Genomic DNA, 27,060 nt, shown 5'->3' on the forward strand with positions numbered 1-27,060 from the left:
GTGCCGTCGCTGCCCACCCCCCCACCTCTCCAACCCTCCCCGCCCCCCGGCCGGAGGGCTCCCCGCGGCCCCCCGGCTTGAGCTCCCTGCGCTGCGCTGGTCCCCCGAGTGCGGACCCGGGCGCCCCCCGCCAGGCCGAGCGCCCCGCGGGTCCTTCGCAGAAGTTTGGGTCGCCTTCGAAACAAATCCTTCTGCCCCACCCCCTTGAAAAATTGATTTGGGAGTTGGGGAATGAAAGCTTTTCTTTCTTTTTTTTTCTTCCCTCTTCTTGCCTTCTTTATTATTAATATTTTGTAAAGCTTCAGCGCTAAGAGGAGTGGCCCTGAGCGAGGACAGACTCTTCATGGACGGCGGGGAGAGCAGCGGCTCCACCAGGGGACGGCGCCGACCCGCAGTGGCCGCCCGAGGGAGACCCCGACCGTCGGCCGAGGTAGGTCGCACCGGGCTGAGTTGGCGTCCCCCCGTCCCCCACCCCAGCCAGCCCCGGTGCGGGCGCCTTCCCGGATCCGGTGTGCTCTGTGGAGAGGGCTGGCTGCGGGGATCGAAGCTCGGGGACCGGCAGGCAAGAGGGAAGGGCTGCTGGCCCAGGACTTGCCAAAGTCCTGGCCCGGGGTGGGGGAGTGGGATTTGGCTCCAGATTTGCGGGTGGGGGTCCGGGAAAGCTTCAGACGTGGCAGAGAGTGGGTGGACGGGTGAGCGAAGATCTGAGAAGGGCCCCCGGGATGAAGATTGGGAACACTGGGGCAGGCCAGAAAGGTGAGGCCGGGCTGCAGGCGACATAGAGTTTAGAGGATGGTTAGGAGTGAGAAAGCGATCGTGCCTAGGGGTGGGAACAATTCCCGGCCTCGCAGGATTGGCAATGAGGGGCAGGGGTAGAAGGCGGTGGCCCCAGGGTCGCGGAGGACGTGCGCTGGAGAGCGCGAAGGAAACCGGATTGATCGCTGGAATATAAGCTACCTTGGGTGGCTGAGGGACCCTGCCGGGGGTCAGTAGGCCATGCCCGGCAGGGACAGGGCCCTGGCCAGTCTGGGCAGAGTGGGCCTCGGCACCGGGAAAGGAAAGGCCGGCTAGAAAGAGCGGCCGACTCGGGCGCCCGCCCGACCTGGCTCCCATCGGGTCTGGCATCCGCACTCCGCACGCAGGCCGCTGCGTTCGGCTGCGGCGCACCGCGCCCGGGCCGGCTGTGTCTTCGGCTCCCGGGGTCCCCACGGAGGCACGGCTCGCCCGGGAGCAGAGGGGCCGAGGCGGCCGGGGGCAGGCGCAGGTTGACCCTGCGCGCCGCTGGGGGCAGCCCGGGCCCCTCCCGGAGCGGAGCAGCGGCGCGGAGCGGGGCGGGGGCGGAGGGCAAGGGAGGCGGGTCCCCTGACCCCGCTGGAGGCGAGAGGGCGGATCGGATTTGAAGCCTGCGGGAGGCTTGGTAAGAAGTGGCCCCCTGTGCCGCGGGGCCCCGCGGAGGAGCCCGGCTTTGTGGAGGATTAGAAAGCTCCCCCCCATCCCAGTACCTGCGTGTATGTCGGTGGGTATCTGCGTGTGTGTGTCTGTGCCTTTCGATGCTCCCGTGTCTGAGGTTCTGCCATGCCTGCGCACCCGTGTCTCTGTGCACATACGATTTCTCTGCGTCCCTACAACTGTCTGGGCTCCGAGTATGTGATTCTGAATCTGTGTCTGATTCCCCCGCGCCCCTGTGTGCTTGGATGTGAGTCTGCTGGGCCTTCTATGTCTCCATATCGTTAGCGTTTTTGTAGGTCTTTGTGTGCGCCCTTGCGCCTGTCACGCTATGCGGGTCCCTAGGTCTTTGTATGACTCTAATCCTCCGTATTGTGTACGGGATCCTTTTCTGTTGCTGTCTTGGTGTCGTCACCTTTGTGTGTCTGTGTGTACCTCCGAGTTTCCGAACGATTCTGTGTGCTCGCGAGTCTCCGAGTTGTGTGTCTTTGTGTCTCCGTGTTTTTCTTGATTTCTTGGCGTCTTTGTGTGTCTGTATCCAGGACAGCGGATAAGTGGGTGTGGAGTTTCTCCCACAAGCCCTTGGTCCCTTGTCCTTGGGCAACCTGGAAACCCCAGGCCTTGAGCTCCCGAAGCCGGGCCTGGGACTGGGCCTAGACCGTCCTCGCCGGGTGCCTGGGACTGGGGGCGAGGTAGCGGCGGGTGAAGCCGGGCGGACTAGGCTCGGGCGCGCAGAGCCCGGGGCGCAAGAGCCCGGCTCAGGGCTGGCGGACCGATCGGGCACATTCTGCCCTCTGCTGGCAGCGCTGCATTCTTGCACCCTCTGTCGGGCGACTGCTTGTAGGCAAGAGGGTCCTTGTTCCAGGCCCAGACCCTCTTCTCCTTCAGAGCGCACTTAGGAATTCTCTTCCCTCCAGTAGGAATTCTCTTCCATCACAGGTCCTGCAGACCCACCCCAGACTCCAAATTCCGGGAACAGCAGGTCATCCCCTTCTTCCTGTTTCCCATTCCCCACTTTCCCTGTGCTGAGCCTCTTCTCCACAACTCTCTTCTCCCCTTTGTCGGAATGGAGACCTCTGAGCTTCTGGGACTCTCTGGCTGGTGTACAGAGTTGAGTCGGGACTGTGCCCAGGGTCGCATTCCCGGGGCGGCTCACAGGCTGCATCTCCAAGCAGAAGGGTGAGACGGCGACCCACCTTCGGGTACATGGCTCACCTGGCACCCAGGACGTACAGAATCTTGGCCCATCACCCTGTGCTCCTGCCGGCTTCACAGCCCACACCACCAGGGCCAAGGCGGGTGCCCAGAGCTGTCCACAGCTGCTGAGATTCGGGCTTGGACCCCGGCCGCAGTCTGCTGTCTCTGATCTGGGAGCGGGTTTCCTTAGGCCACGAACCTGGTTTCCCATCTCCTCCTCCTCCTGGTTTGCTGCGCATTAATTCCCCACCCTCTGGATCAACCCGTCGGTCCTGTCCTTGCCTTTTGTCTCTGCCCCCCTCTCCCTCAGCTGAATCGGCGGCGTCCCGGCTCTTTCGCGCTGTGCGCAGAGGCCCCAGGTCTCTTTCAAGCCCAGTTGTGGCTCCTTCGTCTCCCGACGGGCTTCCCCTACTGAAAACTTAGCAGACTGCACGGTAGAAACCGGGCCTCGGCCCGAAGTTGGGTACTACCAATAGCCGGCGAGTGCTGTCTTGCTTGGACCGGCCGACAGAAGCTGCAGATTCTTCCCCAGGGCAACCCCAGGCCCTCTGGCAATCCGGGATTCTCTTGGGCTCGCACTAAGGTGTCAGAAACAGCTTTGGGTTTTCTCCACCTAAGGGAAGACCCAGCCGACTGTGCAGAATCACTTGGGAAGAAGCAAGAACTGAGATGGAAGCTATAGGGCGGGAGTCTTAGCTCCCCATTTCTACAGACACCTCATTTCCACTGTGCCTTTCTTTCTACCTCCTTGCTCCTTTCCTTAGGGCTTAGTGCTCCCGCCGGCTGCCTGCGCTACCAGCGGCCCACAAGCAGGGCCCTAGGACTCCCACCCTCCCAGCGGTGGAGCCCTGTCTGTTCTCCCCCTGCCGTGCTTCTGACCAGAGCCATCCGTGAGTCCCCTCCCAGTTTACAGCCCCAGCTGGAAGCCAGAATCCTGGGCAGGGGTGGAGGACAGGGCGCCGCCCAGCCTGGTGCCGCGCGGCGAGGGCGCCGAGCTGTGCGGATCGGAGATTCCACCCTGCCAGCCAGGGGTAGAGTCAGGGCTGCTAGAGCACACAGACCCCGTCCTGCCTTGCTTGCTGGCCACTGGCCCCTGAGATCCTCAGATGCGTGGGTGCGGGAATGTGGGGGAGGCCAGCCTGGACCAGAGCTGCGGCCCCCAGCCAACATCTAGGCTGGGGGCTGCTCCTCCCAGGACCTAGCCTGGGCTCTGAAGACCTGGGTGCTCAGGAAGTGAAGTGGGAAGGCACTGAAGGGGTCGAGTGTACTGGCCTCTGGAGCCAGATGTGATCACCTTTGACTCCTTGGATCACCGGCTGTACTTGACCCCCGGGACACAGGGGTCAAAGGCTCAGGTCTCTTCTCAGCTAGCAGAGAGATGCATGTGTGTGATAAGTAATCTGGTTACCTTCTCACAGCCCAGGGAAGAGGGTCTGTGGTCTTCCCATGTCTGCGGAGAGCTCAGAGACCCTGAGTCCCGTGGAGGTGCCCAGAGGAATAACTGGGGGGAGGTGTGGTTTCCAAGTTGGGGGGCGTCCCTCTGACTCAGGACTGGGAGCAGGCCTCACTCTCCCATCTGGGGTTTTCTAGACTGAGGTGGCGGGGGACAAGACTTTAGTCAGAACTTGCTGGTGAGGCACAGTGTGTGTGATTCCAGGCTGTGTGCGGGTGTGTGTCCATGTGCAACGTGGGGACCGTCCAGCTCCAGCAAAGTCCTTCAGCCCTCTCTGCGGCCCAGCCCCCATCCTCAGCCAGATGGTGGGGGTCTCTGGCCACGGACTCATGACTTTTCAGCACAAGGTCTGGGTCATTAGTCATGAGATTTCTCCTTGGTGGGTCAGGAGATCCTGACTCAGGATTGCAGATCGAAAGGCTGGTTTGAGCCCTCAGGGCTGGAGAAGGACGGTGCCCCAGTCAGGTGGCCCAGGGCTGAGATCTCTCACTGGCCAAGCAGTGGGTTAGAAGTGGGGTGAAGAGCAGGTCTCAGGGAGTCCCCCCAGATCTGGTTCAGGACCTCTGGAAGGCCCTCCCCTCGCTCCGTACTGCAGCTTCCTCATCTGTAAAGTGGGCGTAATAGCCTGAATTCCCGCAGGGCTGTTGCAAGAATGGACTACAAACGCTCAGCACAGTGCCTGGCACATAGTGTGTCTCCACTCAGATGTCTGGAGGAAAGAGAGTCCCCAGGACTTAGGAGAGACTGCAGCTGCCTCCTTCCCGCCCAAACGCATGCCGAGCTCAACAATCTATCTTCCTTTAGGGCAGGTGAAACTCAGGTCCAGGCAGCTGTGGGCCGGGCCCAGGAGACCCCCCGTCCCCCACCCAGGCAGTGCCCAGACAGCCCAGCACAGTCTCAGCCTTCACTCCCCGCTTTGGCTGTGGAGCCCAGGCTGAGGGGTTTTTCAGACGGCAACAGAATTAGGGGCTTCAGCCCAAAGCATCCAAGCTGTCCGTGTGGGACTCCCAAGGTACCATTTATATTTATTTCCTAAAAGGCACTTTCCTCAAGAATCTTTGCATTTCTTGCCAAATGGACAGGCTGAGGTATTTCAGCGACTCCTATAGAACCGGGGGCTTCCCTGACGGAGGACCTGAGCCAGAACAAAGAAAAGGCCCAGGACCATATTTTGAGCCATAAAACCCCCATTAAGACACTTAAGAATAACTCGCAGAAAGACATTTTATATGAATTGGACAGAAATTCACAAAAGCAAGAAAGTTCATTGGTCTCCACCCTGAGGGTCCGTGACTGGGGAAGGGGGCTGGGTGTGATTTGGGGGCCAGCGCCCAGCCTATTTGATCTTTATCTTAAATCCACTTCAAAAGCGGGGGATTGGCAGAGCTGGAGGTTTGCCTCTTCCTGTAATTATTCGGTGTCTAGTAAAGTTTTTATGAGTGTCTGTGCAAATAAATGCATTTGACGTGCATTTGTTTTGGCTAGTGCTGCTTTATATAGGAGGCGTGTGCGTCTTCTGTTGGCCCTCAGAAAAGAACGAGAGTGAAAATAAAAATAAAACCAAGATATCCGGCCCAGGCAGAGGGGCGGAGCCGAGGCCGTCCCCCTGCAGACCACCACCCCTCTGCTAAGGGCTCATAGGAACCGGGGATGCCACCAAATAAGTTTTGCAGCCTTTGGGTTTGCTGCATGGAGTTGCCCTGGGCTAGGAGGTGGGTTGTGTGAAGCACAGATTCTGAAGGCTTTCTTTGGAAACAGAACTCTGCCTGCCTTTTGATTACTGTCCTCTGGGTATTCTTGGTGAAGAAAAATGAATAGAAAATAAGGGTGAGTTTTGCACATGTCATGTTATCATCCAAGTGGCAGGGTAGACCTTCTTCTCTGGAATTTGAGCTCAGCGGAATCTGGTGGAGAGGCAGGTTGAATGGACATGTGGCTCCCCAGCCTTCTCCGGAAAAGGTGACCAGGGGGACGCAGAATGGGCATTCCTCCTGTGTGGCCCGGGGAAGCAGGGGAGCTCTCTAAAGGCCAGGAGCCAGGTCAGGGGGTCAGGAGCCAGAAGCATCTGTGTCCCTGTCTCAGGTGTCCACCTGGTTGCCTGAGATGCCTGCAGGTGCACTCAGCTTTGGTTCATGCTGGCTGTCTCTCCTCCCAGCACTGTCGTCTTGATTTATTTGTTCTCAAATTATTTTAGCATTTTTATTGAAGTACGATATGGCTCAGGGGTGAAGAATCCGCCAGCCAAGCAGGAGATTTGGGTTTGATCCGTGGGTCAGGAAGATGCACTGGAGAAGGAAGTGACAACCCATTCCAGTATTCTTGCCTGGGAAATCCCGTGGGTAGAGGAGCCTGGTGGGCTGCAGTCCATGGGGTCTCAAAAGAGTCAGACACGACTTAGTGACTAAACAACAACAACAAAAACATGCAGAGAAGTGCGCAATGCATAAAATTATGAAGGGGACACACTTATGCCCCCAAGACCCTAATCAAGAGAGGAAATGTTCTGGCTACGCAGAATGTCTCTGCAGCCCTACTCCCAGGCACTGCCCACCCACTTCATGAAGGAAACTGCTATCTGGTTTCTATCACCATACATGAGTTTTGTCTGGTTTTGAATTTTATATGTGCACAGTCATAGAGTATGTACATCTTAACCATACTTTAATCATGAGGTTTTGCATGAAAATAGGGATTTTTCTCCTGAAAATCCAGAGGTCTGCTTATCTTAGATCCTTATTCCAGTGGGGTGTTGATAATCTGGAGCTGAATTGTGCCCTCTCCCAACCCCTAATTAACCCCTACACACCCATCCCCTTCAGTTTGTCAGGGAGTATATGAATTGGTGACTCCTGCTATAACCTGTGGCTTCTCCCCTGCTCTTCAGCCCCTTCCCCCAAAGGAATTACTGTATGTACACTGGGGAAGTGGATCCAGAGTCTAATCCTAGTCCCTCCATCCATATCCAGTATCTTGTGAGGTAGAAATCATGAGACCCTTTAACAGGTGAGGAAATCAGCACCTCAGAGAGGTGAGGTCACTTGCCCAGGGTCACACAGCATTCTAAGTGTCAGATCTTGGATTCAAACCTGGATTGGCCAGACCCCAAACCTCAGGCTCTTGTCGCCTCCCCACATGGCTCCCCTGGGCATCCCGGCACAGGCGTGAACAATCCCCCTCTGCCTCCTTCCAGCAGGGAGGAAGCTGGACTTTTTCCAAAGGAAACGCTGGGAAACACAAAACCCAAAACAGAAAACAGGGCAGGGATGGTTCCCAGGCCCCAGCAGCCTAACCTCGGGGGATGCAAGTCTAGTCTGGGAAGGGCTGGTCGGGACGGGTGCAGCCTCCCAGATGCAGCCAGGGAGGGCGGCATTGTGCCAGTCACTAAGTATCCACCACACGCCAGGCGCTTCCTGTATGTTGTTCCTGAAGATTCACAAGGTGCCTATGAGGTACGTAATGTTATTTAATCCCACTTTACAGATGAGAAAACTGAGGTTCAACGAGGTCACATTTCTTGCCTTGAACTACAAATGTGTGAGTGGTATGCCTTTGCACCGCACTGGCTCAACCCTCTTATCTGGTCCCCCTCTGCTCTCCTGTTACGATGGAGGTGCACCCAGGTACATCCTCTTGGGTGCACAAAGGTTTCTGGAGTTTGCCTGACTTAGTCTGAGGCTTAGTTTCAGGAGCCATGTGATAGTTCATTGGACCTCAGTTTCTTCATCTAGGAAATGGGGATAGTATTACCACTTTTCATTACTATTTGGAGGTTCAACAAGACCTATGGGCTTTTGAGTCTGGAAGAATTGTAGGTGGCCTGTTGGAGCAGGGGGCAAGAGTGTCACTGGATATGCAAAGGTGCTGAGGTGGGAAATAACTCGATCCATTGGACGCCCGAATGGCTGGGTCAGAGAAAGGCTGTGGCTGCAGGTGTGGACAGGAGTCTGACCGCAGGACATCCTAGGTCACGACGAGGAGTGTGGACTTGAACCCAAGGGCAGCAGGGAGCCATGGGAGGGTTTGAACAAGATCATGCCACAGTCAAGTTTGTTTTTTAGGAAGATCTTTCTGGCTGTGATGAAGGGTGAGACCATAGGCGGGAGGCCAAGTGACGAGGCCTTTGGGTTTCAATATCCCTTTTGTATGGAATGATGTTGGGCGGTCCGCAGAGCAGACCTTATCCTCTAATTTCCCATAGAGGTTGTGTTTCCAGATTCAGGGTTTCATGTTACACAGAGTTATTCTTTCTGGAATGTGTCCCCCGAGCAACCCCGCTGGACCCTCTGTGGAAGGAGGGGCTCTTCTGAATGCAAAATGCACTTTTATGCAAAAAAGTAGAGCATTGCAGTGCTGGGCCTTGGCGGTGTCTGTCCCTGAAACCATCCAGCAACCAACAGATGAAACAGTGTTTTAGGAGTTGGGACAGGCTCCAAACACCAATAATAATAATAGTAACGATGATAACAACTAACCTGTATTGATGACCATTCTAGGCTTTTGTGAAGTCTCTAAAATCTGTGATCTTGTACGTGCCTGAGTGCGTGCCAAGTCGCTTCAGTCATGTCTGACTCTTTGCAACCCTATGCACCATAGCTCACCAGGCTCCTCTGTCCATGGGATTCTCCAGGCAAGAATACTGAAATGGGTTGCCACGCCCACCTTCAGGGGATCTTCCTGACCCTGGGATCAAACCCATATCTCCTATGTCTCCTGCATTAGCAGGCAGGTTCTTACCACTAGCGCCACCTGGGAAGGCCCTGTGATCTCATGACATCCTAAAACAAGCCTGTGAGATAGCTGGCACTGATACCCATTATACAGATGAGGAAAGTGAGGCCCAGAGAAGGGAAATGCCTTGCTCATGGTTCCTGAGTGGTAGAACCAGCGCAGTAGCCACTGCCACTTGTGGGTGCTGGGCCGCCCCAGAAGGGTGGCAGGCTGGTGTGTTGTTGAAGTCTGTGGCATCCAGACAGCCCTGTGACTGTTCCCAGTGCATAGAAAAGGCAGAGAATTGCAACCTGGCACCCTGGCCTCCACCTCCACTTCAGCCCACATAATCTGCCCGGCAAAGTTATTCTCCCTGGACGAGCTTGGCGATTCAGGCTTTCCAAACCTAGGAAAAGCCTCCAAGTGTAGAATCCTCCCAATGGGCTCTAAGGCTTCTTGGCTTGTGTCCACCCTCTGGCCTCAGCCCTACCTCCTTCCCCTCCATTCTGCATTACTTGCCAAAACTGTTGGCCTTATTTCAGCTTCTCAGACAGCTCTACTCTCTCCTGCCTGTAGGCTCTGAACAGGCTGTTCCCTTTGCCTGGCAGACTTTCTCCATTCCGTTTTCTTAGCTTACTCCTATTCATCCTTTTGGACTCAGTGTAAACGTCACCACCTCCCAGAAGCCTTCCTTCACTTATTGGACTAGCTTAGGTCTTCCTCTTATGTGTTTTCAGCAATGTGTATTTTGTCATCATGGGGCGATGGGTTATCTGTCTTCCCCACTCTTCAACAGTCCCGTGGTCTCAGGAAGGAGCAATGGGGAGGACTTCCTCAGTGGATGGGGTGGAAGGGGATCTGCAAGATGGGGAGGGGACAAGGGCTCTTGAGATATAAAACAGGCCATATTGTGCTCGCTCAGTGGTTGAAGATACATGTCTCCCACATAGACCAGCTGAGGACTCAAGGCAAGAAATCACTTCTCATGGCATAAGATGAGGCTGATTGCACTGAATAATTGCCCCATTTTATCCCATTTCACTGCCCTTCCCTCTGCTGGGGAGCCCTAAGGATGTGGGAGAAGAAAACCTGGACTCAAGCCCAGGCTGGAAAACACACAAATGGAGACCTGGGCTTGCTGGACTCCAGGGGAGGGTGGAATGGTCTGGGGAAACTGCGGCAGCAGAGCTGCGGGTGGGGAGGAGCTTAAAGGCGGGAGGATGGGGGATGGAAGATGGTGAGGTAAGGAGAGGCTGTTCTCTGTTTCTAGAATTCTGTTTTTTTTCTTTTTTAAATTAAAAAGTATTTTTTAGGATTGAGGTATAGTTGATACGGGGCTTCCCTCATAGCTCAGTTGGTAAAGAATCCATCTGTGATGCAGGAGACCCCGATTCGATTCCTGGGTCGAGAAGATCCGCTGGAGAAGGGACAGGCTATCCGCTCCAGCATTCTTGGGCTTCCCTTGTGGCTCAGCTGGTAAAGAGTCTGCCTGCAATGTGGGAGACCTGGGTTCTATTCCTGGGTTGGGAAGATCCCCTGGAGAAGGGAAAGGCTACCCACTCCAGTATTCTGGCCTGGAGAATTCCATGGACTAAGTCCATGGGGTCGCAAAGAGTTGGACACGACTAAGCTATTTTAACTTCACTATAGTTGATTCCCTGATGGCTCAGACGGTAAAGCGTCTGCCCGCAATGCGGGAGACCCGGGTTCGATCCCTGGGTCAGGAAGATCCCCTGGAGAAGGAAATGGCAACCCACTCTAGTACTCTTGCCTAGAAAATCCCATGGATGGAGGAGCCTGGTGGGCTACAGTCCATGGGGTCGCAAAGAGTCGGACACGACTGAGCGACTTCACTTTACTTCATAGTTGATACGGGCTCCCTAGGTGGCGCTAGTGGTAAAGAACCCGCCTGCTGCTGCCGGAAACAGGAGACAGGTTCGATCCCTGGATGCGGAAGATGACCTGAAGGAGGGCTTGGCCACCCACTCCAGTATTCTTGCCTGGAGAATCCCATGGACAGAGGAGCCTGACAGGCTATACAGTCCATGGGGTCCCAAAGACTCGGACACGACTGAAGCAACTTAGCACACACAGTTGATATACCTGGGGACTCTTATTTTTATTTTTCCAAGTGGGGTTTGTTTAATGAGACCTTTTGGTTGCATAGGTTAGATATTGGTTTTATTTTTGTTCTCTGGCCAAATAGCATGCAGGATCTTCATTCCACACCCTGAGATCGAATCCAATACCCCTACAGTGGAAGCACGGAGTCCTAACCACTGAACCGTCAGGGAATGTCCCTACCTAAGGCTTCTTGATGGCAACCACAGAGGCAACTCCTAGGATGCGGTGGTGTCTCACACAGTGCAAGGGGACAAGAAGAGGTAGCCAGGAGCCTGGTCCCCTTCATAAGCACCCAGTGCATGGTGATGACCATCAGGATTTCACCCTTGGGGCCTCAGGCCTTTGTCTGCCACTGCTGAGCAGAGGCCAGATTCCCATGGAAGGAGCTTATTGTGGGGGCAATTGGAGGGTGACAGCCCAGAGGGGACCCCCTCAAAAGGAAAACTGTATTTTCAGGGTGTTAGGGCACAAGAGCAATTTAAAAAAATCTGTTTTCAACCATTTCTTTCAGAAACTCATTTCTTTTTAATAAAGGAACATTAAGAAGCATAACACAAACAAGAGCATTTTAGACAATAAATGTTTTCTGTGTTTAGGAAGCTCCCCATGGGGGAGGCAGAAGGCTTTATGGGAGTTTTGGGGCCCTGAGCTCCAGGTTCTAGTCTATGTGGGAGCCCAGAACAGTCCAGGCTGCCCCAGGAGAGCCAGGCTGAGGGAATGGCAGTGACAGGAGATGGCCCCACTGTGCCCTGAACATGCGAGGAGGGATGGAGGGCACCCTTGTTATGGTCCAGTTGCTCGTTCATGTCCGACTCTGCAACCCCATGGGTTGCAGCACGCCAGGCTTTCCTGTCCTTCACTGTCTCCCTGAGTTTGCTTAGATTTATGTCCATTGAGTTGGTGGTGCTATGTAACCATCTCATCCTCTGTCATCCCTGTCTCCTCTTGCTTTCAATCTTTCCCAGCATCAGAGTCTTTTCTAGTGAGTCAGCCCTTTGCCTCAGATGGCCGAAGTATTGAAACTTCAGCTTCAGCATCAATCCTTCCAATGAATATTCAGGGTTGATTTCCTTTAGGATTGACTGGTTGGATCTCCTTGCAGTCCAAGGGACTCTCAAGAGTCTTCTCCAGTACCGCAATTCGAAAGCATCAATTCTTCAGCGCTCAACCTCCTTTAAGGTCCAACTCTCACATCCATACATGACTACTGGGAAAATCATAGCTTTGACTATATGGACTTTTGTTAACAAAGTAATGTTTCTTCTTTTTAATATACTGTCTATGTTTGTCATAGATTTTCTTCCAAGGAGCAAGCATCTTTTAATTTCATGACTGCAGTCACCATCTGCAGTGATTTTGGAGCCCAAGAAAATAAAGTTAATCACTGCTTCCACTTCTTCCACATTTGCCTGATGAGAAGATTATCCTCCAATGTTTTTGGCCAATTTAAGTATAGGAACTCAAGACAATGAAACTTTCAAATGGCTACTTAAAATATTAATATTATGAGTTGGGTATTATCTATAAAATTGTAATCAAAAATTTTATTATAATTTTGGATGTTTATAGCAGTAACCTAGTAAATGGGTTAAGAAGCAATAGTAAGTATAAATATTGCTTTTTCTTACAGTTTGTGAGATAGTGTAATTTCAGACTCTTGACTTTCTTCCTTTTTTATTATTATTTTTAGTTGTGTGAAAATTTACCATCTTAACTATTTTTGTGTACAATGGCCTTAAGTATATTCACATTGGTTGTGCAGCCATCACCCTTTTCCAGAACTCTTTTCATTGCAGAACTGAAACTCTGTCCCCATCAAACAATAATTTCTTCTTCTCTCCTTCTCTGACTCCCTTGGTAACCACCAATGTTCTATCTTTTATGAATTTGACTCCTCTAGGTATCTCATTTGGAGAAGGCGATGGCACCCCACTCCAGTACTCTTGCCTGGAAAATCCCATGGACAGAGGAGCCTGGTGGGCTGCAGTCCATGGGGTCGCTAAGAGTCGGACACTACTGAGCGACTTCACTTTCAGTTTTCACTTTCATGCATTGGAGAAGGAAATGGCAACCCACTCCAGTGTTCTTGCCTGGAGAATCCCAGGGATGGGGGAGCCTGGTGGGCTGCCACCTATGGGGTCGCACAGAGTTGGACACGCTGATGCGACTCAGCAGCAGCAGCAGCAGCAGCAGCAGGTATCTCATTAGGTGGAATCACACATGTTTGTCCATTTATGAATGGCTTATTCCACTTAACATAATGCCCTTGAGGCTCATCTGTGTTATAGTATGTGTCAGAAATCCCTTCCTAAGACTGAATGATATTCCGTTGTATGCATATATGCCACATTTTGTTTATCCGTTTCTCATCTGTCTTGAGTTGCTTCCACCTCTTCTCTAAGATGAATAATGTGGCTATGAACATGAGTATACAAATATTTCTTCAAATTCCCACTTTCAATTCTTTTGAGTATAGACCCAGAATTGGAATTGCTGTATATGGTGATTCTATTGTTGTTATTTTTAGGACCCACTATACTGGTTTTCGCAGTGGCTGCACCATTTTACATTTCTACCAGCAGTGCACTAGGGCTCCACTTTCTCAGTGTCATCCGTTTTTGATAGTAGCACCCTAATGGATGTGAAGTGGTATCATGGTACTTTTGATTTACGTCTAATAAATAGTGCGACTGAACAGTGATAACAATGAATAGTAAAGCTAAGCATTTTTTCATGTGCTCGTTGGTCATTTGTATATCTGCTTTGGAGAAATGTCTATCAAGTCTTTTCTTCGTGTTTGGTAGGCATTTTGGTGGTGGTTGTTCAGTTGCTCAGTTGTGTCTGAGTTTTCGTGACCCCATGGACTGCAGCACACCGCGCTCTTCTGTCCCTCACTATATCCTTGAGCTTGCTGTCCGTTGAGTCAGTGATGCCATCCAACCATCTCGTCCTCTGTCTCCCCCTTCTCCTCCTAATATATTCTGGATATTAACCCCTTATCAAATATATGATTTGCAAATATTTCTCACATCCAGTAGGTTGCATTTTTACTCTGTTGATCAAGTCCTCCGATACACAGAAATTTTCCATTTTGAAGCTCAGTTTACCTATTTTTGCTTTTGTTGCCTGTGCTACACCTGCATTTTTGAGTCTGTGACCTTTGTCATTACAAAGCCACCTTTCAAAATGTCCAGCATCACTTTCCAGAGCACCTCTCTTTACTTCTCTAAGTTGCTTGACAGACAAATTCATGCTTGGTGTAGTAATTATGCCAGCCACAAATACTGATTGGCCACATATTATGACCCTAGGTTATACTTACTCTCCTTGTAGGTACAAATTCATAATCTGCAGAGCTGCTATATTGCATCGTAAAGTGAATCGCAAAAGGCTTGTTTGCAACAGTATCCAACCCCTATGTATGCCAGGCCACACTCCCAGGAGAAATTCTAAAGCTACACGAAATTACTTTATCTCTTTTAACCCATTTGTCAGCTTACTGCGATTAACATCCAAAATGAGCACCCAGTGAGGTCATTTCAGGCCAATGTGTCTTCCCCAAACAACACACTGTTGGTCGAATGAAATGTTTGAGAGAATGACCCATAATACACAATGCTTTTGAAAGAGGCAAATATTAGGAATTGGGGTGGGGTGGGGTGGGGAGCCTTACTTTATATTCTAGCTATAGAATAATTAATATAAAATACTGACAATAATAGTAGCAGCAGAAATAACCACCATCTGTTACTCCAGCCTGGCGCTGAGTTCATTGCTTCACACACATTCTCATATGGAATCCACACATCAGCCTTGCGAGGAAGAGGCTCATAATGTTCCCCATCTACAGATGGAGAAATCGAGGCTCAGGCGGGTGAAGACACATGCTGGGAGAGCTGGGATTTGAACCTGTGTCTTTCAGAACCTGAGCTCTTAATCACTACATGATTCTGCTTTTATCCATCCTGTGCCAGGCTGTGAGTGCCCAGCACTGTAGGTGATCCAGAGAGGAGCCCTTTCAGGTACTGGTGGCAGTTAAAATCCTCCTATCTCACTCATGCAGAGTTGGCTGCCGGGCTGGGACCCACACTTGGCTTGGTTCCCTCTGCCTGCTGGTTGGTGGTCCACCCCCAGCGTGCAGGCTGATATGGGAAGGGGGCATCACAAGAGGTTCCTCCTCACTTCTGCTCAGGCAGGTTAGAACCAACTCACCATCAGACACCTGGAAGATAAAAGAGAAGAAAGTTACCATTCAGGTCAGTTTCACACAAAGAGGTGACAACATAAAAACATCAGAGGCACAGGAGACTCTGGGTGACCTCTTGTTTTGTTAGAAGGAGTTAATATTTTTATTTTTGGTAAGCTTGTTTTTTTATTATGGAAAATTTCAAGCGTACATAAAAGTCGAGAGAATAATATACCTATCACCCAGCTCCAACAATTGTAACTCATGCCCAGTCTTGTTTTATCTATATTCTACCCCAGTTCCTCTATCCCAGTGGGCTGTTTTGAAGCAATTCCCAGACCCTTTAACATCGCAACCATAGCAATTTGGCTATATCCTTCTAAAAGATAAGAAAAAGTTTCTTTGATAGAGGAGTGGATAAGGAAGATGTTGTTCTTACATACAACAGAACATTACTCAGCCTTTAAAAAGAATGAAATAATACCATTTACCGCAACATGGGTAGACCTAGAACACTGTCATACTGAGTGAAATGAGTCAGACAGAGAAGGAGAAATATCCTGTGATGTCCCTTATATGCAGAATCTAAAAAGGAAATGACACAAATGAACTTATTTACAAAACAGACTCACAGACTCAGAGAATGAAGTAGTTGTTATGTGGGGGAAGGGTGGTGGGAAGAGATAGGGAGTTTGGGATAGACATGTATACACTGCTGTATTTAAGATGATAGCCATCAAAGAGCTACCATATAGCACATGGACCTACTGTATAGCGCAGGAAACTCTGCTCCATATTCTGTGGCAGCCTGGATGGGAGGGGGGTTTGGAGGAGAATGGTTACATGTATATGTATGGCTGAGTCTCTTCGCTGTTCACCTGAGACTATCACAACATCACAGCATTTTTTAAAATTTAATTTAATTTTTATGTATTTTAATTGGAGGCTAATTACTTTACAATATTGTAGTGGTTTTTGCCATACATTGACATGAATCAGCCATGGGTGGACAAATTGGCTGTGTGCGCAGGCATGCGTGCATGCTTAGTCACGCCTGACTCTGCGACCCTGTGGACTGTAGCCCACCAGGCTCCTCTCTCCATGGGAGTCTCCTGGCAAGAATACTGGGGTGGGTTGCCATGCCCTCCTCCAGGGGATCTTCCCGATCCAAGGATCGAACCCGGGTCTCCTGCATCTCCTGCACTGCAGGTGGGTTCTTTACCATTGAGCCACCAGGGAAGCCCGCTAATCAGCTATACCCCATGACAAAATAAAAAGGTTAAAAATATGGATAACCAACAAGGACCTACTATATAGCACAGGAAACTCTGCTCCATATTATGTGGCAGCCTGGATGGGAGGGGAGTATGGGGGAGAATGGATACATGTATGCTTGCATGTGCAACACACGTGTGTTGTGCCCTCTACTGTGCATCTGAAGCTATCACAACATTGTTAATCAGCTATACTCCAACATAAGATAAAATGTCTAAAAATAAAATCTTTTTTAAAAAAAGAGATTACAGCCATAATACCACTATCACAGCTAGAGAAATTATCATCATCATGCATATCTAGCCATTGTTTACATTTCCTTGACGGTCTCATAAATGTTTTTTGCACCTTGTAAAAAATACCATATCTGTCTCTTATCAGTTCAATCGCTCAGTTGTGTCCGACTCTTTGCGACTCCATGAATCACAGCACACCAGGCCTCCCTGTCCATCACCAGCTCCCGGAGTTCACTCAGACTCACGTCCATCGAGTCCGTGATGCCATCCAGCCATTTCATCCTCTGTCGTCCCTTTCTTCTCCTGCCCCCAATCCCTCCCAGCATCAGAGTCTTTTCCAATGAGTCAACTCTTCGCATGAGGTGGCCAAAGTACTGGAGCTTCAGCTTTAGCATCATTCCTTCCAAAGAAATCCCAGGGTTGATCTCCTTCAGAATGGACTGGTTGGATCTCCTTGCAGGGACCCTCAAGAGTCTTCTCCAACATGACAGTTCAAAAGCATCAATTCTTCAGCGCTCAGCCTTCTTCACAGTCCAACTCTCACATCCATACATGACCACAGGAAAAACCATAGCCTTGACTAGACTGACCTTAGTCGGCAAAGTAATGTCTCTGCCTTTGAATATACTATCTAGGTTGGTCATAACTTTTCTTCCAAGGAGTAAGCGTCTTTTAATTTCATGGCTGCAGTCACCATCTGCAGTGATTTTGGAGCCCAAAAAAATAAAGTCTGCCACTGTTTCCACTGTTTCCCCATCTATTTCCCATTTCTGGGTGTTGAGCTTTAAGCCAACTTTTTCACTCTCCTCTTTCACTTTCATCAGGAGGCTTTTTAGCTCCTCTTCACTTTCTGCCATAAGGGTGGTGTCATCTGCATATCTGAGGTTATAGATATTTCTACCGGCAATCTTGATTCCAGCTTGTGTTTCTTTCAGTCCAGTGTTTCTCATGATGTACTCTGCATATAAGTTAAATAAGCAGGGTGACAATATACAGCCTTGACGTACTCCTTTTCCTATTTGGAACCAGTCTGTTGTTCCATGTCCAGATTTCTCAAGAGGCAGGTTAGGGGGTCCGGTATTCCCATCTCTTTCAGAATTTTCCACAGTGTATTGTGATCCACACAGTCAAAGGCTTTGGCATAGTCAAGAAAGCAGAAATAGATGTTTTTCTGGAACTCTCTTGCTTTTTCCATGATCCAGCGGATGTTGGCAATTTGATCTCTGGTTCCTCTGCCTTTTCTAATACCAGCTTGAACATCAGGGAGTTCACGGTTCACGTATTGCTGAAGCCTGGCTTGGAGAATTTTGAGCATTACTTTACTAGCGTGTGAGATGAGTGCAATTGTGTGGTAGTTGGAGCATTCTTTGGCATTGCCTTTCTTTGGAATTGGAATGAAAACTGACCTTTTCCAGTCCTGTGGCCACTGCCGAGTTTTCCAAATTTGCTGGCATATTGAGTGCAGCACTTTCACAGCATCATCTTTCAGGATTTGAAACAGCTCAACTGGAATTCCATCACCTCCACTAGCTTTGTTTGTAGTGATGCTTTCTAAGGCCCACTTGACTTCACATTCCAAGATGTCTGGCTCTAGGTGAGTGATCACGTCATCATGAATATCTGGGTCATGAAGATCTATTTTGTACAGTTCTTCCGTGTATTCTTGCCACCTCTTCTTAATATCTTCTGCTTCTGTTAGGTCCCTACCATTTCTGCCCTTTATCGAGCCCATCTTTGCATGAAATGTTCCCTTGGTATCTCTAATTTTCTTGAGGAGATCTCTAGTCTTTCCCATTCTGTTGTTTGCCTCTATTTCTTTGCATTGATCGCTGAAGAAGGCTTTCTTATCTGTTCTTGCTATTCTCTGGAACTGTGCATTCAGATGCTTATATCTTTCCTTTTCTCCTTTGCTTTTTGCCTCTCTTCTTTTCACAGCTATTTGTAAGGCCTCCCCAGACAGCCATTTTGCTTTTTTGCATTACTTTTCCATGGAGATCTTCTTGATCCCTGTCTCCTGTACAATGTCGCGAACCTCATTCCATAGTTCATCAGGCACTCTATCTATCAGATCTAGTCTCTTAAATCTATTTCTCACTTCCACTGTATAATTATAAGGGATTTGATTTAGGTCATACCTGAATGGTCTAGCGGGTTTCCCCATTTTCTTCAATTGATCGAGTCCCTTTTAATCTGTAGTCCCCCCCGCATCCCCGTTCCCTCCCTCTCTGCCCTTGTCATTTATTTGTTGAAGGAACCTGGTTGTTTGTCCTGTAGACTTTCCTTCAATCTGGATTGTATTCCTGTGGGGTCCTTTAACATGTTCCTCTGTCCTCTGTATTTCCTGTAATTAGATCTAAGTCTTGATGAGATTCAGGTTCGATTTTTGGCCACAATACTTCACAGGAGGTATTGCATCCTTTCATCAGGTGGCCCATAATATCTTGTGATCTCTGTTTCTGTGAAGTTAGCAGTTCATGGATGTTCACTGCCCAAGATCATTCTTTCATTAGGGATTGCCAAAGGATGATATTCTAATTCTGTCTTCCTTCTTCATTTATTAGCTAGAAGGCTTGTAAAAGAGAAACTTTCTTCTTCAACGCTTTAGTTACCCCGAGGTACAATACAATATCCTTTATACACATAATGCAGATGGTACAAAGTACTTGACTCTTTAAAAGTGCTCAAATAATAAGTTGGCTTCCTGACATCCTTGAAGTTATTTTTTAATGGAGTTTTTTTTTTTTAGAATTATTATCAGCATAGAAATTTAATGTTACTTGGTGTGTTTTAATCCAATGATTAATGCAATGATTATTCTTAAGATACTCAAATAATTCCCCCTCGACCAGAGTGAAGCTCTTCAGGTTTGCTTCTGCAGCCTTTTGACTTTAGTAGACTCTGATACTTTCTTGCTTTCTGGAACAGCAAGATACCCTAGTTTCTTGGATTTGCCTTGGACATTTTCTGCCCAGACCGGAAATCAACCATTTCTCCAAGGAACCCTGGTTTCTTTAAGTGGGGAATGGCATTTAGACACTACAGCCAAGGTTTAAGTAATGCTTAGCACCACTGGGCTAGTCAGTGTTTCTGGGCATTTTCAGTAGACAGAGCTAAGAAATACATTTGTTTTTTAAAGGTAGACTACATTGTGAGTCATAACTGCCAAAACTTGGAAGCAACAAAGGTGTCCTTTAGAAGGTGAATGGATAAACAAACTGTAGTACATCCACACAATGGAATGCTATTCAGTGCTACAAAAAAAAAAAAAAGGTATCAAGCCATGGAAAGACATAAAGGAACCTTAAATGCATATTGCTAGGTGAAAGAAGTCAATTTGAAAAGGCTACACACTGTATGATTCCAACTATATGATAGTTTGGAAAAGGCAAAACCATGGAGACAACTAGATCTGTGGTTGCCAAGAGCTGGTGGGAAGAGGGATGAATAGGGAGAACACAGGGCATTTTTAGGGCATTGAAACTATTCTGAATGATTCTACAATGATGGATATGTGTCATTATACATTTGTCAAAATCCTTAATATGTACAGAGCCTAGGGACTTCCCTGGTGGTCCAGTGGTTAAGAATCTACCTGCCAGTGCAGGAGACTCAGGTTTGATCTCTGGTCCAGGAAGATCCCACATGCCTTGGGGCAACTTAACCCATATGCTGCAACTGCTGAGCCCACGCACTGCACAAGAGAAGCTGCCGCAGTGGGAAGCCCATGGGCCACAACTGGAGAAAAGCCTGCATGGCAACAGAGACTCAGCATAGCCATAAACAAGTAAAATATTTCTGATTAAAAAGCAGTACATGATTCTTTAAAAAAATGTGCAACACCTAGAGTGAGCCCTAATATCAACTACGGACCTTGGGTCATAGTTATGTGTCAGTATTGGCTCATCAGCTGTAGCAAGTGTACCCCACTCATGCTAGATGTTAATAATGGGGGACATTGGGAGGAGGGAGAGATGCAGCGGTATATGGGAACTCTTGTACTTTCTGCTCAATTTTTCTGTAAACCTAAAATTGCTTAAAAAATATCCATTAATTTATTTTCAAAATATGAATTCATATTGACACTTCTCATTCAAAGGCAGGGCTGCAGTGTTTTTACTTAGCCTCATTCATTTTACATCTGCATATCCTTTTTCCCATGCTGCGTGTCCTTTCTCCCCAGTTCCCAGTGAAAGGTGCACTCGTTTGCTGAGTCCTAGTCCATGTAAAGGACTTTTCTGGTGGCACTAGTGGTAAAGAGTCTGCCTGCCAATGCAGGAGACACAAGAGAGTGTAGGTTCGATCCCTGGGTCAGGAAGATCCCCTGGAGTAGGAAACGACAGCCCACTCCAGTATTCTTGCTGGCAAGTTCTATGGACAGAGGGGCCTGGTGGGCTACAGTCAGTTGTGACCGTGGGGTCACAAACAGTCAGACACAACCAAGCACACGTGAGCGTTCCAGATGACACTCTCAGATGAGAATACCAGTACCACCCACAATGCAATTGCTGTGTTTTTGTCTTTCGAAGTTTATTTTTGCTTTGCCTTCAGGGAATATCTTATTAGGGATGGACAGTCCAAAGTACTGTGTTTTAGTCATTTGGAAGAATTCCTCTCCATGGCTTTATCACCAGCTTGCCATAAGTTAGCTTTTTGTTTCTTTGTTTTGCTTTTGTGATTTGGAATTCCTTTTCCAAACATTTAACACATGATTATGTAAAACATTTGCCTGGTTTCCAAGTCAGGTCCACAAATCATGCAGTGCTACACGTGGCCTATGTTCTGTCGCTGCTCCTCTATGCTGTTCCTCTCCTGTTCGGTTACTTTTGCTGCTTCAAGTTTTCAGTTTTTCCTTTCATTTAAAACTACAATGCCTCCTCTTGTCTTAGATAAATAAGGGTATAGTCTACACACTCTTCTCCAAATTTTAAACCCAATTTCTTCCTGGTCAAGTTCCAGATACTTGCTGACCCCGGACTTTGTGTTGTTGGTGGTGGTGTTCAGTCGCCAAGTTGTGTCTGACTCTTCAATGCCCCATGAACTGCGGCATGCTAAGCTTCCCTGTTCCTTCCTGTCTCCTGGAGTTTGCCCAAGTTCAGGTCCCTTGAATCGGTGATGCCATCTGACCATCTCATCCTTTGTTGCCCTCTTCTCCTCCTGCCCTCAGTCTTTCGCAGCATCAGGGTCTTTTCCAGTGAGTCGGCTATTTGCAGACTCTGTACACTGTCAGAATCCATCCAACTAGAAATACGTTATTTCTGTTCTTTGTTGAGGGCCCACTGTTATTTCCAGTTTCATATAAAAAGATGCCTGCATGTTAGTGCAGCCTTCAGACAATCCCAGGAGGTAGTTGGTATCCCCCTATTTTGTAGAAATGGAAACTGGAACTTAATGAACTAGGATTTGAACTCTTGTCTCCCTGACTTCACCCGTTTGTTTGTAAGAATTTCCAAAGCTCCCAAGTCTGTTTCAGACTCCATCCCAGGTACTGAGATGCAGAGATGGACTAGGCAGGCTCCTGTCCTCATGGGGCTCACACCCAGGGCATCATTCATGTCTGAGCATCTATCTGTCATTCCACCCACTGCATAGGGAACACCTCAAGGAACTCTGTCTGCTCCGCTCGAAGCGAGAACCCTACACAGCAGAAGCCAGTGATGTTTGTTGAATGAATGAATAAATAAACAAAGGAGGTTGAAAGAACAAAGCTCGAGGTTGTTATGGAAGTCTTACGTCGCTTATACTCAGAAACCTTTGTTAAAATTTTAATAACTTTAAAATTATGGATATAATATACTTTATTACTATTAGAAAATTATAGAAAATTTAGAAACTATAGAAAAGCACAAATGAGAATATAAAAATAATCCATAATACTAGCCCCTGGAGTTAGTCTTTCTGTTTATTCCTTTGGTCTCTTTTATGTATGGATATCTTTGTTTAAGAAACAACATTTGGATCTTTTCTATATATGTAAATAGCTCTGTAGTTTGCATTAAAAAAATCACTAACAATGCATCATGAACATTTTCTTAATTGAACATCTTTTCACACTTAAGGGTCTACTTAGAGGTTGGATTTATTTCCGCCAGTGACGATTTCCTTTACCACATAAAATAATTATAAACCCAAGACTAAGGTGGATATCATAATGGAAAGACTATTAAGCAGGGTACCGGGCCTCAGCCTTGACTGCACAACCTCTCTCCCACAAAGGCCCAGGGAACTGCCTTGAGAAATCAGCTGGAGACATCAGCCTTACTTGGCTCCTATATGGCTCAGCATTATGTTATCAGCACATTCACTCTCTACAGTTCTGATCTCTGCAGGTACCACTAAAATTCTCTCCTGGCTGGTGAGGAGCTGTGATGCTGGCATCAGAGTGTGTGATTAGGGGCTGGCTCTGGAGTCAGACTCCCTCCTAGCCGGCTCCTCCTGAGACGGCTGTGTGCTTCAGCTCCCTCATCTGTAACCCACGGCAGTACCCGCTCCTGCGTCCACTAGGGGTCACGAGGACACAAGAGCACAATGCCTGGCCCCGGATAAGCCAGCAATAAATATCAGATATTATTATTACAGCTTGTGTTTGGAGGGTCTTCTCTTCTTTCCCAGCCTGCACTGGCCATTCTCTGGTGTCAGGGTTGCTCTGACAGCTCGTCTTGATGGAAGGATGCGAAGCAACTGGATGATCGCCATCTTGGAAGGAAGCATTGGGCACACGTGTCTCAGGTGTGCCCTCACCCCACCCTGACCTTAAGCAGCCAAGCACTCTAAATGCACTGATGGGGGAATTATGACTTTCTTTTGTTTCTAAATTCACCAAAATACTACAAAGGTAATCCTGGAAGGCAATATCGCATAGTGACTAAGTTTCCAGTCTTCAGAACTAGACAATGAGTCCCTGTCTCCTTACTTACCATCTGTATCATTTTGAGATTTTTTTTTTTTTTTTGCCATGTGGGTGGCTTGTGGGATTGGGGTATCTTAGTTTCTAGACCTGAACCTCCTGCAGTGGAACTGTAGAGTCCTAACCACTGGACCGCCAGAGAATTCCCCTATCTATACCATTTTGAACAAACTATTTCCCATCTCTGAGCTGCAGTTTCGTTTTTAGTAAGTTGGAGATGACAATTGCAGTGGAAAGGTTTTCTCCCTCCCATCTGCCATCTACTACTCTGTTTGTGCTTTTGCTTTGAGAGAACCAATTCTATTCTACCCTGAACTATGATTTCACTCCCTGGGGCATGTGACCTGGGCTTAAGCCACTCAGTGCACCCAGCACCTGGCCACAGAGATAGGTTGCCGGGTGGTCATGTGGACTCATGCCATTCCAGTGGAGTATTCCTTAGGGCTTTGGTCAACCACTTTTCCATAAAGCCTTGCAGTTGTGAGGGTGTGACTGATTCCTGCTATAAAGCCATCTTGCTCCCAAATGGGAGTATGCTTCAGGGGAGCAGAGCCAAGAGAAACCAGTTGTGGGAAACTTTTGAGTCCCTACTTGAAGTCAATCATGATTTTTCCATTGACACTTGACACTTCCAAGTGAATTGATTCTCTTTCTTGCCTTAAACCAGTTTGAGCTGCGTGTGCGTATGTGCTCAGCTACTCAGCTGTGTCCTACTTTTTTTGACCCCATGGACTGTAGCTTGCCAGGCTCCTCTGTCCATGGGATTTTCCAGGCAGGAATACTGGAGTGGGTTGCCATTTCCTGCTCTAGGGGATCTTCCCAACCCAGGGATTGAACCCATATCTCCTGTGTCTCCTGCGTGGGCAGGCGGACTCTTCACCCACTGAGCCACCTGGGAAGCCCTTTTGAGTTGGGTATTTTGTCACTTTCAGTTGAAAGAACCCTTCCTAGTAAAGATTAGTACCTGTCTCTCAGAATTGTTGTAAGGATTAAGTAAGGAAACATATAGAAAGCCCTCAATGCAGTGTGGAACAAAGTACATGCTTAATAAATGGAAGTTGTTTATATTGTTGCCATTATAATTTTGCAGAAAAGCAAGAAAATTCAGAAAAAGCAAAAAATATCAGAGAGAAAAAAGTGTACATTATTCCATTAGTGAAAGTGAAAGTGAAGTCGCTCAGTCGTGTCCAACTCTTTGTGACCCGTGGACTGTAGCCCACCAAGCTCCTCCGTCCATGGGATTCTCCAGGCAAGAATACTGGAGTGGATTGCCATTTCCTTCTCCAGGGGATCTTCCTGACCCAGGGATCGAACCCGGGTCTCCTGCGTTGGAGGCAGATGCTTTAACCTCTGCGCCACCAGGGAAGCCCATACAATATTCCATTACTCCTAATTTAATCTCTTAAGAATAATCAGCTAAATATTTTTCTTCTGGACATTTCATATATATATATGTATATGCATATACATATATAAAGTACATGGGGTTGCAAAGAGTTGGATACGACTCAGTGACTGAACTGAGACTGCTGCTGCTGCTGCTGCTAAGTTGCGTCAGTCGTGTCCGACTCTGTGCGACCCCATAGAGGGCAGCCCACCAAGCTCCCCAGTCCCTGGGATTCTCCAGGCAAGAACACTGGAGTGAATTGTCATTTCCTTCTCCAATGCGTGAAAGTGAAAAGTGAAGTGAGGTCGTTCAGTCGTGTCTGACTCTTCGCGACATATATAAAGTCTTCCCAGGTGGCACTAGTGGTAAAGAATCCGCCTGCCAGTGCAGGAGATGGAAGAGACACGGGTTTGATCCCTGAGTCGGGAAGATCCCCTGGAGAAGGGAATGACTATGCACTCTAGATTCCCTGCCTGGAGAATCCCGTGGACAAAGTAGCCTGGCAGGCTATGGTCCATAGTGTCACAAAGAGTTGGACACAATTGAAGTGACTTAGCATGCACATATATAAAACAAAACGAGATTTGCCTCTAATACCGTATTGTAACCTATTGCACTCAGAAATCACAAAAGTATATCTGAGCAGCACAGCTGCATAGCATTCTATATTGTTGTTGAATATTCAGATTAACTCCAAGTTATTTTTGTAGAAATTGATGCTGTGATAGCATTTTTCATCATCTGTCAATTAATTAACCTGTATTTTTGTGCGTTTCATAATTTTCTTATAATCAGTTTATAAGACTAAGATAGCACAATCAAAAGTTTTACAGATTTAAAAACCTACCTTGTAATTTTTATTGGAATGTTTAGTTTTTGATTAAAACATGTCTTAATGTTTTGGGGCTGCTATAACAGAGTCTGGGTGTCTTATAAACAACAGAAATTTATTTCTTACCGTTCTGGAGGCTGAGAAGTCCAAGATCAGTGGATTTGGTGTCTGGGGATGGGATTCTCTTCCTGATTTATAGCCACCTGTGTCCTCACGTGGGGGCAGGGGTGAAGGACCTCTCTGGGGCCTCTCTTTTGTGGACACTAGTCCCATTTGGAAGGGTGGAATCCTCATGATCTAATCACCTCCCCACAAAGTCCCAACTCCAAATACCATCATGCTGGGGATTGGGCTTTAACATAGACTGTGGGTGGGGATACAAACACTGAGCCCACAGTAATGGTATCAAACACATGACTTTCTTTTCCAGATGGCAAGGATCCCAGTTCTATGGGCTCCCAGTCTTCTCTGCATCAGACACTTTTACAGCTCTGACATCATGAGTTCTCATGATACCCCTAGAGGGCAGAGACCGTGATCTCGGAAACTGATTTCATCAGCCTAGGATGACACTAACCAGGATCTTGCTAGTTGTCAGCATCAGTCTCTTCACTCAGGAGACCTTGCACCTTGCAGGGCCCTATCCTTCGAGGTGTTTCAGGGAGACCGTGAGGGGTGTGGAAAGTGCACCCACAGGTAAGTCCCAGTTGTCATTTTATTTTGAAAAGAAAACATAGCATTGAGTTATTTGCAGATGACATGATCATCTATGTAGAAAAATCCAGTGTCATCTACGAAAAATGCTGCTAAAACTAATAAGTGAGTTTAGTAAGGCTGCAAGATACTACATCAAAACACAAAAGTCAGGATTTCCCTGGGGGGCCAGTGGTTAAGAATCCACCTGCCAGGGCAGGGTACATGGGTTCGATCCCTGGTCCCAGAAGATCCCACACGCCGAGGGGCAACTAAGACCATGAGCTACGACTACTGAGCCCACGCTCTGCAACAACTGAAGGACATGCACTGCAGCTAAAGAGAGCCCACTCGGAGCAACGAAGACCCAGTGCAGTCAAAAATAAATAAATAAATATTTAAAAAAACCCAAACCCCTTGTCTTTCTATAAACTAGGAATGAGCAATCACGATTATGTTTTCTTCAACAGCATTATTGAGATACAATTCATCCAAGTCCTGCTTGTCATTTGACATCTCCTCCCCCTCCCTCACCTATGTCATAGCCCTGCTGAGCAAAGTTCACCCCCATGGCCCCTGACCACGCAGAGATGCTGCTCCCTGTGGACTTCTCGCGCCCT

General features: G+C 48.3%; 1 long non-coding RNA gene across 1 annotated transcript; it reads left to right on the top strand.

The window, feature by feature from the left end:
- Window positions 1–112: 112 nt before the first annotated feature.
- Window positions 113–23,199, top strand: LOC114114129 (uncharacterized). The gene is made up of 2 exons (XR_006059081.2): window positions 113–430; window positions 22,951–23,199. It is a non-coding gene; the product is annotated as an uncharacterized LOC114114129 (long non-coding RNA).
- The last annotated feature ends 3,861 nt before the right edge of the window (window positions 23,200–27,060 follow it).

Source organism: Ovis aries, chromosome 3 (assembly GCF_016772045.2).
Source record: "Ovis aries strain OAR_USU_Benz2616 breed Rambouillet chromosome 3, ARS-UI_Ramb_v3.0, whole genome shotgun sequence".
In the NCBI taxonomy this organism is placed as follows: domain Eukaryota; kingdom Metazoa; phylum Chordata; class Mammalia; order Artiodactyla; family Bovidae; genus Ovis; species Ovis aries.